Genomic DNA, 14,698 nt, shown 5'->3' on the forward strand with positions numbered 1-14,698 from the left:
TGGAGACTTTTCGGGAACACTGCGCTTCAACCGACAGGGAAAATCTCAACTCTTCTTGAAAATCCTTGCTCAATATCCCAAGGTATCCCAAGGTGCATTTCTTGCTCGCTTGTTTTTTTTATTTTTTTGCCTTGAGCATGGAGACGGACACGTGCGATGGCGTTGCTTCAGCGGTTTGCGACAAGGCGTTCTTCAATACTAGTAATTTAAAAACACCCATCAAGGATATTCATGGGGAAGGACGCGGTTGTTGCTGCGACGCGTCTTTTCTTTTTCTCTTTCCTCTGATCTCTCTATCTGCACGCGGCAGCGGTGGTGGCTCGGCTCCAGCCAGTAGGCAGGCCCATGCATCCTTCTCCCAGTCACAACAGCATGTAGTAAGGCACGGCCGTTCTTGTGCGACTTACGTCTGAAGCATTTTGTCGCCCTTCGTGACCTGCGACGGCACCACGACTTCGAGGAAGAGGTGGAGAATCTAGTATTCGACTCTAATAAAGGTAAGAAACGAAGTCTGCATGCACGCACGCTGTGATTAAAGCAATAAAGGGCCAAAGCGGGATGCAGTCGCGCGCTTAGATTACCGATTGAAAAGTTGCAGTTTATTGACTTTTCGAGTGCGCGCATTTTAAGTTTGTAAACACAGAGCGCGTTCTTTTTTTTTTATTTACGGGCTTACACTCACCTGGGGAAACTTGCACGTGGTTTTGTGCACAAAAACTTAGCGATGACATGCACGTTTTTTAAAGGAACCATGAAGATTTCAATGGGCTTGGTCTAGTGCGACAGATCTGCAGAGGTAGCCTTTGCGGGCATTCGAGTGAAATGTGAAACGTAACGTACTATAACCTTTGAAAGCCATGACTTGTCATAGTCATTTTGCACTTATTTGTAATGTAAGGTGTATAGTTTGTACAAAGTTTAGGTAGTCATAGCTTTGACTCCTAATCATTCTGAAGTGTAGCATGACTCAGCACTTTACTAGTAACATAAGGTGTGCAGAGTTTGTACAAAGTTGCGTAGTCATGCCTTGCACTCATGACTCGTCATTCTGCAACATAGCATGACTGTGCACTTTAATGCTTTGGCATTCTCGCTGGTAAGCAGTCTTATGTGTGTCTGCAGAATTTTTTTTTGGTGTCCTAGCTCCTCCATAAGCAAAGTGACAAGCAGTGCACTCTCTTTCATATTTAAAGTGGCCACTGCAGGAAAACTGGTCCTTGCAGCAGACTCGCTGCTACAGGCCTTGCTTATGCTTTGTTGCAGGCATCTGCAATGTCTCGACAGGACACACAACATTGTCGCGGCATGCACTGGCTTAGCAGCGCTGAAGCCATGGCAATCGCAACATGCAGAAGTGTGTAGGAAGAATGCCCAGCATTGTTCTGCCTTTAGAAGTCAACAGCGCTGACCTGAATTTGTGGTCAAAGGACAGGGCCATGTAAAAGGTTGCTGTGCAGGAATGAGTTTTTGCAGGGTGTAGTAAAATTGAAATACTTCCATGTAACACTCCGTGTAATAACTTAACCTGAACTTAATAATTTTCTCCAAAAATTGTTCCCCATGCGCTATAGCAGGAAAAAACAGTAAGCGAATGACTGATAAATTTTTAACAATAAAAAAGCTGGGAAATGCAGTTTTGCACTGCAGGCAAAAGGCTAAAAATTTGAAGCTAAATCTGTGATTGTCATGCGCACTTGGCAGAGGCAGAGCGCCAGTAGTAGTGCGAGAGTACTGCATATGTGCCCACTCCATAGCACATGCATTTTTCATTAGTGTATGTAAAAAGTACAAACTTTAATTTGGCCTTGCTTTTCAAAAAATGAAAGTAGTGTGATACACAAAAAATTGACAGAGAAGTTTTGCCGAAATTTTATAAACGTGCAAAAGCAGAATTTCATGAACATTGCCTTGTCTTGTTACTTTACTGTTGGCTTTCTAAGGATGCCTTATGCCGTTATTCATGTGCTATCATTGTGTACACGTTTTTATCAAAATGGAGCCCACCTTTGTTCACGCCTCAATTTTTAAAAATTTCTTTTTAGTCATGAGAGGTCATGGACTTAACATCATATGTTGGCATCGTGTCATAACTATGTTGCAATGCTGCTGTGAGGCTGTGGTTGCTATGTCGCCGTTGCTATGCTCTTGGCACAAACCCACATACACATCGCAGGATCTTGCTCGGGGTTTACCGTTCGGAATTGTGCTTTCACACTAATAATTAACTAATACTATGTGGAGTGCTTAGTTATGTTTACAATCTTTCTGTTTCAGGATTTCGCGCCTGGAAAGACGGAGAAGAAAGCAAAACTTGCTGCCATTTTATAGCTTCTACAGGAAAGAAGGAATGTGCACCAAGGGTTTTTAAACGCTACCTGCACTGCCACCATTCCGGCTCATACGAAGAGCTTCCTATAGAACAGCGCCAAAGGCAGGAAAAGGGGCAAGGAAGCTGCAAAATCAGCAAACACTGCTTTGCTACTCTAGAGGTCATGGAGAAAGAGGGCAAGGTATATGTAGTGTTTCAAAAGAAACACTACGGACACTTCAATGAGGCCTGCCACCAAAGGCTGTCCCAGGATGATTCCAGAGGGCTTGCAGGTTAGCCACTCCTCTTGTACAAAGCATTTGTGCATGCTGTGTTGACTGTACCGGAATGTGAAAACGTTTAGAAGCTACACTCCACCAACCTTTCATAAATGGGAGACGAAAGTGCAATAGAAATGTATTTTAGGGGGAAGATATTGCTCATTAACTCGAGTGATCATTTCAATGATTTTTATTCTTCTGCGATGCATCTATGGCACGAAAGAGGTGGGACAACACGAAAATGCCTATTGTAAAGTGGGAGAAGGCATGTCCCACAAAACGAGGGGGCGGAAGAAGTTATAGTAGGGCACAGGTTAAGAACCCAGTGGCCAATGCCCCTCAAAGGAAGCCTGCCATCCAATGGCGTCGACCGATTCTCATGATGTCATGGTTAATCCTAGGGGGTAGCACTGCAGGAGGGTGGCAGATGAAAGGGGATTAGTTATGGCTTTAATTGGGTTAACTGATGAAAATCAGCTGACGCCATTGACTGGGGGGGTCTTCTTTAAGGGCCATCTGCCACTTCGTTCTCGAGTTGTATCTGACTGTAGTGCAATTCACTTGAGCCTACTTGGTCGCATCGAAGGGTGAAAAACAATTGATCCACGGCACATTGCATGCACAGCACAGTCTGTACGAACTTCATGCCGTTTAGTTTAGAGATGCTTTGTGGAAGGGGTCCAGTCTTTCGAACTGAACATAATTAGGAATGTCGTCTAGCACTGAACTACTCCAATGTCTGTTCTTTTGTTTTTCTGCTGGTTTCATTGACTATCCTAGGTCTGTCGCTCAATCGGCTGACGTTGAACTTCATCCGTAAGAAGTCGGCTTGAGCTCTATGAAATGTGTCTTGAATGACTGACAGTTGCACTCGATGCTAGCCTCTTTTTTTGGCTGCCTGTCAAAAGCGTAGGCATTTTGTTGCTGATCAAAGCAACGCCACCAGTCTAATGGTTGTATAAGGGCCATGTTTTTTCTCATAAGACAGATCGTCTGCAGTGAACTTTCATTAATTAGAATTATTTGGCTGTTTTGGCACTTCATCAGTAACGCTCGCAGGAACGGCTGTGGTTTGAGTGTTCAGCTACTAAGCTGGAGCACCCGGGTTAGAACCCGGCTGCGGCAGCTGAGTTTCGATGGAGGCAAGAGGTGCCCACGTGCTGCGCAGTGTCAGTGCCCAAAGATCCCCAGGCGGTCGAAATTATTACGGAGCCCTCCACTACAGCACCTTTCTCTCTTTCTTCTTTCACTCCTTCTTTCCTTCATGGCATGGTTGAGGCAGTTACTGCACCATTTCCTTTCCTCAAAAACCACTAACATAAAACACAAGCCTGCACAAGAGTTGAAATCGCAAAAAAAAAAATGAACAAGCAGCATTTATATTTCAGTTTATGTATGACTGGCATGCCCTCCAATTGTCTCTGACTTAGCAGCAGTCATTCAGGTGTTGAAACTGAAACAGCATGAGAAAAATATTCACTTAGAAATTATTCACCTGGCGTAAGTGAATTCTACATTGTGACTCGTGCACACTATTGTCTTGTGCACAAGTCCAAAGAAACAAAGTTCGCGTTCAAAAATTTGGTGTCTCTACTCCTTTAAAGGTTGCTGTCAGGCGAATCGGTGCATTTTTTGAATATGCAGAATGAAATGGGACAGGATGAGAAGCACATGTCCTTATTATTTTCTTGTCCACATTTTCAGTGCTGTTATATTCCGCATTTATAACACGCTGTATATAACTTCCCTGTTTTGCATTGCAGTATGCAAGTTTAAACACTCAAGCTCATAAAAATAAAGTCCATCTGGCTTTGAAACAACCATTTTGTTGTGTGCTTTGCAGTGCCACAAAAGTGAAATGAAAGTAAGATGAACTGTGTGTCACCTGTGAAAAGGAACAAAGTGGAAGACGAAGGAATCCGACCAGAAGTATTTGTCACTTTATTACATGGCTGTAGGCAGATGAACCAGAGATGTTAACAGTTTTTTTCTGTACCATTTTCAGGCTGGTTAGCAGAAGGAGTGCCAGAAAAAACCATTGTGCACAACATCCGAGCAGCTACAAGTGGATCAAGCCCACGGATGCAACTTGTGACCACTAAGGACCTCCGTAACATTGCAGATAAGTTTAGGATTGGAAAAACAGAGCAGAGAGATCCAGACGATTTTAAGAGTGTTGAATTATGGGTCGAAGAAATGAGGGCAAAAAATGAGTCACCACTGTTGTATTACAGGAAGAAGGGTGACCCCAACAGTCATGATGGTGACTTTGAGCTAGCATTAATGACGTTCCCACAACGAGAGCTCCTTTATGAATTGGGGGCAGCGAAACTGTGCACTGACTCCACCCATGGCATAAATAAGTACTAACTCCAACTGACAACCCTGCTCACAATTTCTCAAGATGCCTTTGGTATCCTGTGTGCCTACTTGATTTCAAAAAGGGTGAACACGGGCACTGTGGTGAGGTTTTTCGAGGCCATCAAAGAAAAAAACACAATACCATGTCAGGCATTTATGTCTGATGATGCCCCTGTTTATGGCAGTGCATGGGAGCTGGTGATGGGTCCCTTGAAGAGTCGACTGCTTTGCAGCTGGCAGGTGCTACACAACTGGAGCACGCACCTGAATACAGTCACAAACAAGGACTGCAGGAGTACAACAAGGGACATGCTGCACACTCTGATGAAGTGGACAGATGAGACTGAGTCTCAACAGTTGCTCCCTGCACTTCTTGGTATCCACTCCAAAGAGCATCAGCTTAATTGCCTTTGGCTTTGTCAGAAATTTTGAGAAAACATACGCAAAGAGGGCATGTCAGTGGGCTTACTGCTATCGGCAGTACATTGGATTAACAACAAATAATCACTTGGAGTCAAGGCACTGAAGTACTCTCACTTTGGTGGCAAGGTAAATGGGTGATTGGATACATTAATCAAAGTACTCTTCAATTTCACATCCGAAAAACTTTACAACAGGTGTCAAAGGAGGAGCAGACCACCGCAAATCTGCCCTATTTAGGAAGCATAAAGTGGGGATTGAGCTTTCTAAGTCCAGTACTGAGAGAGTGGGAGATGGCCAGTGGCATGTAAAGTCGCAAAGTTTGGTGAACTTCAAGCACACAGTGGAAAGAACGAGCAAATCGTGCAGTGGCTGTGAGCTTCATTGTGAGCAGTGCGAGGCTTGCCACAACATGTACACAAGTACGTGTTGACCATGCAACGCATGTGCACATGTACAAGCACATGCATGCTGTTGCTATAATGGAGCTACACTTGTGTCAGATGCAGAGCAGCCAGAAAGTAGCATTTGACTGTGCTGGCATTTGTAGGCCCTGCCAGCTGAAGATGGCAGATTTCAGGTGAGGGATTAGGATTATGTTATGAGCTAGTTGGCAGGCTATTCTGACAAAGTGCTTTAGCATAGCAAGCTCAAGACACAGCAGGGAAGAGGAGTGTCATTTGCTAATTTTCTTGAAGCCCACATGGTCATGAGAAAGGTGCGCCATCATATCCCATATCAAGCAGCACCATTGACGGTACACTACAGGCCTCTGGTATTTCTTTTCTAGTCATTCCTTTTTCCCAAAACTTTCCTCCTAGGAATGGAGAACTCATCCCGCCACGGCGCCTCACTGGCTCTGGCGTTCTTAGACTGCTTACACGAAGGCTGTGGGTTTGATCCGGCCATGGCGGCCACATTTCAGTGGAGGCAAAATACAAAGATGGCCATGTGCTGTGCAAAGTCAGCGTGCATTAAAGGGCCCCAGGTGGTGTAAATTAATCCAGAGACCTCCATTATGGTGTCCCTCATAGCCCATGTGCCGCTCCCGAATGTTAAACCCGACAATTAAGAAATTGAGATATTTCAGGCCCCTCATTCCCTACTCAGAATCTGCTTGTGTAAGTACGCCCTCTCTGGCACTGCTCAACAGAGAACTTCTGACAATTGGCAAACATTTTTCATCTTCGGGAAATTAGTGCACTCATTTTCTTGTTCATACCTGCCTTGCATTCACTATAATTTTATTTCTTCGTCATCCCTGCTTGATTTCATTTTACCTGCATGTGATGCACTCATAGAGGCATGCGCTCTTCAATAATATTAGTATGAAGTGTCGCTCCATGCTGCATTCCTCTTTGTTGCGTCGTGCTGTCACAGTGCACCGCCCTTTTAGGACATCTTGAGAAAAACAGCGCTTGCAGACAAAGGACCAGAACAAGAAGGACACACAAAAAAAAAACAGCGCAGTTGTGTGTCCTTCTCGTTTCCTTTGTCTGCAAGTGCTGTTTTTCTCAAGATGTACCCCAACCAACTCGCCCAGTAACACACCTTGCCTTTTAGAACAGTTGAAAAAGTATTCTTGACAAAAGGCTAAGCCGTAGCTGTCATCTTGCACACTGAAAGCTGCAGCGCAAAACTACTATTCATCTTATTTTGCAAAGAGAATACTGCTGCAACAGAAAAACAGTATTACTCATTTTTCAGAACATTGCTGGTGCAATTTGTGACACGAACTTATATTGCCATGGTAGAAACAGCCGTGAATAGCCTTCCCTGATATGATAAAGCACTTCATAAATGAACTTGCTTGGCTCTTACAGTGTCTCTCCACCAGCCTTCCAAGCAATGAGCCTTCTGTTGTGTGATGGGAACACTGTGCCAACTTTGTTGCCTAGAAATTCTAACATGCCCCTATTTGTTGAGAAGGCAGCTTAGATGAAACATATAGTGCCCAGTTAATGTCATTTATGAAAAATGCTTCAAAGCCCAACTGCAACGAAATTATAATTTGGCTAGAATGCCTGTTAAAGGGGCCCAGAAACACAATCTTAGTTAATTGTTTTGCCTGTTGATTGCATACAGTGAGTTATAATGGTGCTATTAGCATCGGTAATACCGCGTACATTCCGTTTTTTAATATTTTAATGTCCTCCCAAAAACAACTTCATGGCTCTGATGGTGTCGCCACACAGTGGCGGGTTTCTAGCAGCGGATATGACATCACCTGGCGCGAGCTTGATGACCGGACAAACAGTAAATATACTGCAAATTGTGTGAATAAATAGAGACACATTTTGTTACCTGTCTGCGTTTTATATTAGATCAACAAAAACAATTTGTTTGTCTTAGATAAAAGCCCTGCAAAGCAAGTAAAATAAAAATACACCACCAGGGGCGCTCTGGCATGGAAACAACGCTGCCAGTCTCACAGAGAGCAGGCAACCATGGACTACAAACTTCCGCGACGTGCTCTGGCTGGCTGTTTTGATTGGTTGCGCCAGGTGCCGTCATTGGGAGAGCGAAATAGGAGTGGGAAGCCCCGCCAAAATCGAGTTGAGGGCAGCGTTTTGTTTGCTTGTATTTTGAAATTTCTTCATTGAATAACTCCCGTTCCTGTGCATCGATTCCTGTAATTCTTTTTAAGTCGGCATCTGTGTGACATAAAGAACCCACCTGAAGTATAGCCGGTATTCCCCCAGGCTGTGTTTCGCAGCCCCTTTAATGTGCTGGGTGTGTCATAAAACTAATCATAACAAAGTTTCATGCTTCTGAGAAAACTGACACTGTTGCTACAAGTGTTTAAAAAGCTGTGTAGTAGACAACGTGGCATGTCCATATAGGCAGATACGGATACCCGAGTGCCATACGGCCTCATGTCTGGCCCATTGGGAATGAACAGATTAAAGACAGTGTAGAGTGAAAGGCTAGGGGCTAAAATGTGGCTTGGCAGTCATGGGTATGGTGCTGCGCCAAAGTTGTTAGGAATTTGTTTCAATCCTGCAGATGCTGATTTCTGTTTCCATTCCAGGTTTTTGTACACCATATTTACTTAAATAATGGATGCATTTGCATAATAAATGCTTTCCCTACATCAATCATCAAAATCTGGGGAAAGTTCAACTGACCACACCATGTTTTACACCATGTAATAAATGCACCAAACTTACCATTCTAATTTTTTCCCACAAGAAACTGCATCCATGATGCAAGTAACTGCAGTATTACAGGTTACAGAATGAAGCACTGTCAGCTGTATTATGTGGCCGCAAGACTGCCTGGCGCCATGTGAAGAGGAATGCTCCCAAGGCTCATCACATCACATTTACTCCAGTATCCACATATGGCACCCGTTTCATCCTGCACGTCACATTCACCTCGGGCTGGTGATAGCCTGCCAGCTAGATTAAGAATGTCACAAATAAAATGTCTACCTAACTGAAAACTGTGGTTGTATATATCGGAGATTTTTATTGACTTGTGGCAGTCTACCTGGACAGGTTATGGTAATGCAAGGCAGCCCATTATGCACAGCATATGAGTGCATAGGCGCCACAACTTCGCATCTTTTCCAAGGGTTCATGTCTTGCACTATTGGGTGTGACCCGACCCATCTTTCCACAATCCTCGCGTAGTTAATAATAAAGTGCTCCTAATCCTTTTTTGACAGTCAAAATGTATTTTCCTAGGCATATTGGCAATCTTCAATTTGTATTTCTCCACAGATTTGGTACTTCTGAGAAGTTGGACGGTCATTTTATAAATGATATATTTTTAATAAGCTAGCAGATACTATTCTTGATTTAAACATTTGCAGGCATATATACGCTGCCATTGTTTGCCTTGATAAATACTGTGTCCATTGTGTAATCATAGTACAAACACGTTAATTGATTCTAAAGGATGTTAATGCTGCTTAATTACGCTGTACAAGCCCAGCTGTGGCTTTGGAAAGCTGCCCTTCCTTGGACTCTGACATTAAATACAACTTGTACTTGGGAAGGACTAATCTTACTGTGAGTGTAACGACAAAATTAAACAAATTCCATTAGACGCTGGTATGACCCCGCCTGCGGCAGTTGTATTCCGATGGTGACACACAACAGGCCCAGATGCTGTGCGATGTCGGAGCACGTTAAGGGCCACTGTTGGTCGAAATTACTGGATCCCTCCACTGTGGCGCCCCTCATAGCCCGAGTCGCTTTGGGACGTTAAACCCCATAAGCCAAAGTTAGCATTATGTTCCTGCCGGACCGAGCAGCCGCTGACAGGGTCAGACTGTACGAATGGGTACCATCAATCACTACGTGACACCCCCACTCCACTCACCCGATGAAATCCCATCCATCAGTGACACATCCACTCCACCCTTCGACTCAGATTTGCAACCGCTTGCCAACCGCCTCCTCCCGCCCTCTCTTCTTCCCTCTTCCCTGCAATTTCGTGAAGGTGGATTTCACTCCCTCCACTCTGTCACCTGAGGCTTCAGACCGACGGATTATTCCAACATGGGGGGTTCTGATGCTGATGCACTAAAATGATATTTTTGAAAGACAGCTACAGTTTGTTACATGTTAAGGAAAAGAGTACTCGCTGTACCATGCAAAATGCGAGATCATTCCCTGGTGTGCACACACTGCATCACAAGGAAGTATATTTGGCACCTAAATTGAAATGTGCAGTATAGCGAGCAGTTAGCAAGCACCAGGTGCTGTACACAGACACGAGCACAAAATGAACACGCTTATTACCAGGCCCTCTCTGTGCACCCTCCCTATACATAGTGCGAAGACTGCTTTTGAAGCTAAGGTTGGTCACATTGCAAAGAAATAAAGACAGCATGAACATGAGAACCGGACACACAGCACTGACAGAAATCTCGACAGTCGGTGCTGTGTGTCTGGTTCCCGTGTCGTCCCTTTCTGTTCGGCGACCAACCTTAACTAGAACAAACAACTTGCCCGAACCCTTGCTTTTGAAGCATTGCATGCAGTAAGTAGCACGCAGTACAATGCACAGACTGAGCCATGTGTGTTATTGTATCAGCAGTAAACCACGTGCAAAAAAAAAAATCAACAGCCAATAACTACAGTCGGTAAAGCGAAATTTGAGCACAGCTCTTCACATATTTTAGTTTTGCAGTATGCTGAAGTAAAGAATTCCAGAGAGCCACCTGCCCCAGCGAGAGGCAGTGATAGGTGACATTTGGCCCTGAGCACTTGGCTATCACATACTTTGTATAGACAAGTTCTGTCCCGCCTCATACGAACACCAAAACACCTTCTTGAATATCTTTTTCAATGAAGGCAAATACACTGGCTTACACAAACATCGAAATTACTTGCTATTAAATCTTAATAAAGTGTTCAGTGTCACACTATTACGATGCTATATATCAATTTATGCATGCCAGCACATCATCTCTGGCTGAGAAAGATCTGACAAATCTTGCTTTTTGACAGTATGTGGGCACAGAGTCATTGATTGCAAAGACCAAATATGACTATACCAGCAGAACGAGAACTCAGAGGATTACCTTAGAACTCATGTGCCTTTGAAAACATGCAGTGAACATGGAAACAATTTTATTTTTAAGGTGCGCCGCCCAGCGTATGCACATGCGTTCAGAGCACTCTTTCTGCGCCATGAAGGACGACTCGGCCCCAAGAGCAGAAGTACACACTGCCAGTGCATTCCAGAACATTTAATTCAGATAGGTACTACATGAGACGTAAGCAACGTATCTATAGCGTTCGCACCGTGCAGCTTTATTACTTCGCTCTGTCCCGAGCATTTTTCAGTCCACTGAGGTGGTTGCGAGCCACAGGTGGGTTAGTCTTGCGATTATTCTGCCGACAATTGCTTCTCTCTGTGATCTAGCAGATCTACGCCACCTCGCACCCACAACAGTCGTCAACTGGTACTGTCACTATTCGGTGTCCAGATCAGTCTTGAAGGATCGAAGGCGGGCTGGAAACGACATGCTGCAATGTTCTCCAACCCTTGCATCACGAGAAAGTCAATGTGGCGACATATCACAGCCCACGCACTGCATCGTGATGATTATAACAAGAGTTATATGCACAGATATTTTCCAGAATGAGCTGGAAACACCCAGATCAGGGACGCCAGTACTGGACGGCGCGGGCTTGCGTCCTGCTCACTCACCTTTAGGGACGCATGGGAGGTAAACACGCATTCCATAGGCGGTCTACTGGTCACAAACAAAAAAGGGGCAAATTTAAAGAACTACACACGCCACAAAGACGAGACACCGACGAATACTTCACTCGCAACAGCCGCCGACCGCGATTCGAACGTACGTAAACAACCGCCATGTTGTTTTTTTTTTCTTATTTGCTAACTGACTGTAGGGGGCGCTGTAAGAGCGCTAGCATCATCATCGCGCGTTCCCTCAAAGAAAAGTAAATATAAATAGCCGAAACCAGCAATAAACTAGAAAAAAAAAGCATTAAACGTTAAAAATTGCAACATAAATAAGAAAGTCATTTATGCAGTTGACGAAAATCAACACACTCATTCAAAGGAAACGCCAACAAAATTGATTCATAAAAATAAAACGAAAATATAAATATGCATGTTTTCTTCTCCTTGGTTTTGACTAAAGCTAGGACGTGCGACTATTTTTTGGCAGTTTTCTAAATCGGGTAGCTCAGTGCGACCATAAGAAAATTAAGGCAACAAAACTAAAAACGTAACAGGGGCACTGAAGGGTCAACATTGCATCGTCAACAATATGTACGCTTTCTCTCTTGTTGCTCATCCCAAGCTTATTAATTGAATGCATGTCAATTTGCTGTTTCAAAGCAGAACGGTCTTCTATCACTGTAGCGGATTGAACCGAACCAAATTTTTTTTTTGTTCCTCTTATTAACTTGTACCTGCCTTCTTAACTTGTTTACTTCTGTTTTCAGCCGTTTGTATTCTGTGTTTTATATCTGTTGTTTTCTTTGATGAATCCCCCCTATGTAATGCCCGCATTGGGCCTTTAGGGTATTGAAATAAAAAAATAAAATAAAAAAATAACTTTCACTTATGCAGCTCAAACTCACATTATTTATTATTTGAGTGTAGTTTTAATGACATGAAACCACAAGTACCATTATAAAAGGTATTTTTCATCAGAGCACTTCGGATGGACTAGAAGCCTTACTCCCAACAGTGTACAATAAAGCCATTCACACAAATCATGTTGGCAGCAATGCTGAAACTGTGTGCGTCCACCTTACTTGAAACTGCAACGGATGCAAGACAGACAAAATTTTACCATTCAAAATCATAATGTGCCGAGATATTGCTGCAATCTTGAACGTAACCACGCTTGCCATTACAATCAAAATGACTCAACAGCACATGCAAACATGAGAATTTTTTCTTCACAGACATTTTGACACTACATTTAGTTCACTATTTATGCAACTTCCGTTTATTTACACGATGGACACGAATATTCACATGCACGCCAGTCTTAGCATGAGTGCCATGCGTACGTAATTGTCGATATGCACCCCGTCACACATTGTGCATTTGCACATAAAAATACTCATGAAAACTCAACAAGTGCTCAGCAATTACTGCAGCTTAAATGGTAAAGCACACAGAACACGTCAAAGTTATGGTATGGTATAGAATATGGGGTTTAACGTCTGAAGGCAACATGGGTTATGAGGAACGCCATAGTGCAGCGCTACGGATTAATTTTGACCACATGGGGCTCTTTATCGAGCACTGATGTCACTTAGTACACAGGCGCCTAGCATTTCGCCTCCACTGATAGGCAGCTGCCGCAACTGGGATCGAACCCGTCCTTGGGAACAGCAGCGGGCACCCTAACCACTCAGCTATTGCGGCGGGGCAACGGCTAACCACATTATAAGCAACCAAAAGTCCAGGTCTCTGCTTTATGTCTTACATGTTGCCTAGGTATCGTCTACTTTTACTATATCTGCAATCTAAAAATTAACGATAGACAACTTCCCCACTCCATCTAAATTACTATAATTGTCCCATGCCCTTCTTGGTTTGCTACACACTTTTTTTTTTTTATTCGAGTAGTCTGCCGTGAGGCATAAGTTGAGAAAAGGGGGAGTGGAATGTAGGTTACAGAAAGTTAGAAGAAGGAGTGGAGACCAGTTTCGGCGAGGTACTCGCATAGGCTGCTGGTGAAGTGATTGTCCATAGTCCACTTCACATAGTCCCCGTCGCGGTTCCACCACAGGCCGACCTGATAATTTTTGGCTAGTTTTATCAAGGTGTCATACAAGTGTAACAGCTGCCACAGTATGAATTGTGGATTCTAAGAGAAAAAAGAACTCACAAATTTTGCACTAATTTGAACAAAAATATTCAGCCAATATATGCACAACAGGCATACACCAATAACATTTCTACCGCAAAACCGTGAACCCACCGTACCGAGGGCCAGTAATAGAAAATCACTGGCCGCCGCGGTGCCTCAGAGGTTATGGTGCTTGGCTGCTGACCTGAAAGACGTGGGTTCGATCCCGGCTGTGGCGGTCGCATTTCGATGGAGGCAAAATTCTATAGACCCCTACAAAAATTCTATTAGTCACCCCTTGTCGTGCTAATATGCAGGTACCAATTATTTCTGTAACATACCTCTTATCATTTCTGTAATACCCATTACTAGGTCTTCAAGAAAATAATAACCTGAAATGTAGCAAAGAGCTGATGGTTGTCTTTTCATAGAACATTCTTCACAGCAGCTCTGCTTCTGAAAGGAGCACCTCATTCTTTGTGGACTCAACTAGTTTTCTTCTATTTTAATCACCATGAGGTCAGAGTACTCCAGTAACACTCTGACTCCTGATATGCTACACTCTAGTGAGCCAGTTTCACAACTCATAAAAGAATGATGAACTCAAAGGTCTGCCACAAACATGTCATGGGCTACATCTTTAATGGAGTAGAGAAACCAAATTTTTGGATGCACATTTCTCTTTACGCTGATGCACTAGGCAATGCTATACACAAGCCACCATGTGGATTTTAACTTTGTCAGCTAAATAATTTACAATTTAATTTTTTTTTCTCGTGTCATCTTGTTTCGGTTTTTAACAGCCGAATGACTGCTCTGAAGTCAGATACATGTTCAGGTCACATGAGACATGCAAAAAGAGATATAATCGCTGCCTGTTCACTTTATGTGACTCCAACTCTTAGACAGGTTTGTGTACGAGTTGATGCAAATAACAGTGAACAAAGCTGCAACAATACTGCTGTCTTTGTATGCCTCACATGACCTGAACACATCCCTGACATCACAGTCGTCATTCGGTTGTTTAAG

At 43.6% G+C, this 14,698-nt stretch overlaps 1 long non-coding RNA gene across 2 annotated transcripts; it reads left to right on the plus strand.

Moving 5' to 3' along the window:
* On the plus strand, window positions 1–8,815 carry LOC149351645 (uncharacterized). 2 transcript variants are annotated; one of them, XR_016290616.1, is made up of 3 exons: window positions 1–497; window positions 2,275–2,601; window positions 4,595–8,815. It is a non-coding gene; the product is annotated as an uncharacterized LOC149351645 (long non-coding RNA). The 2 variants fall into 2 exon arrangements; XR_016290615.1 differs by lacking the exons at window positions 1–497; window positions 2,275–2,601 and adding an exon at window positions 2,608–4,518.
* The last annotated feature ends 5,883 nt before the right edge of the window (window positions 8,816–14,698 follow it).

This window comes from Amblyomma mixtum, chromosome 3 (assembly GCF_055824585.1).
Source record: "Amblyomma mixtum isolate Tamu chromosome 3, ASM5582458v1, whole genome shotgun sequence".
NCBI lineage: Eukaryota > Metazoa > Arthropoda > Arachnida > Ixodida > Ixodidae > Amblyomma > Amblyomma mixtum.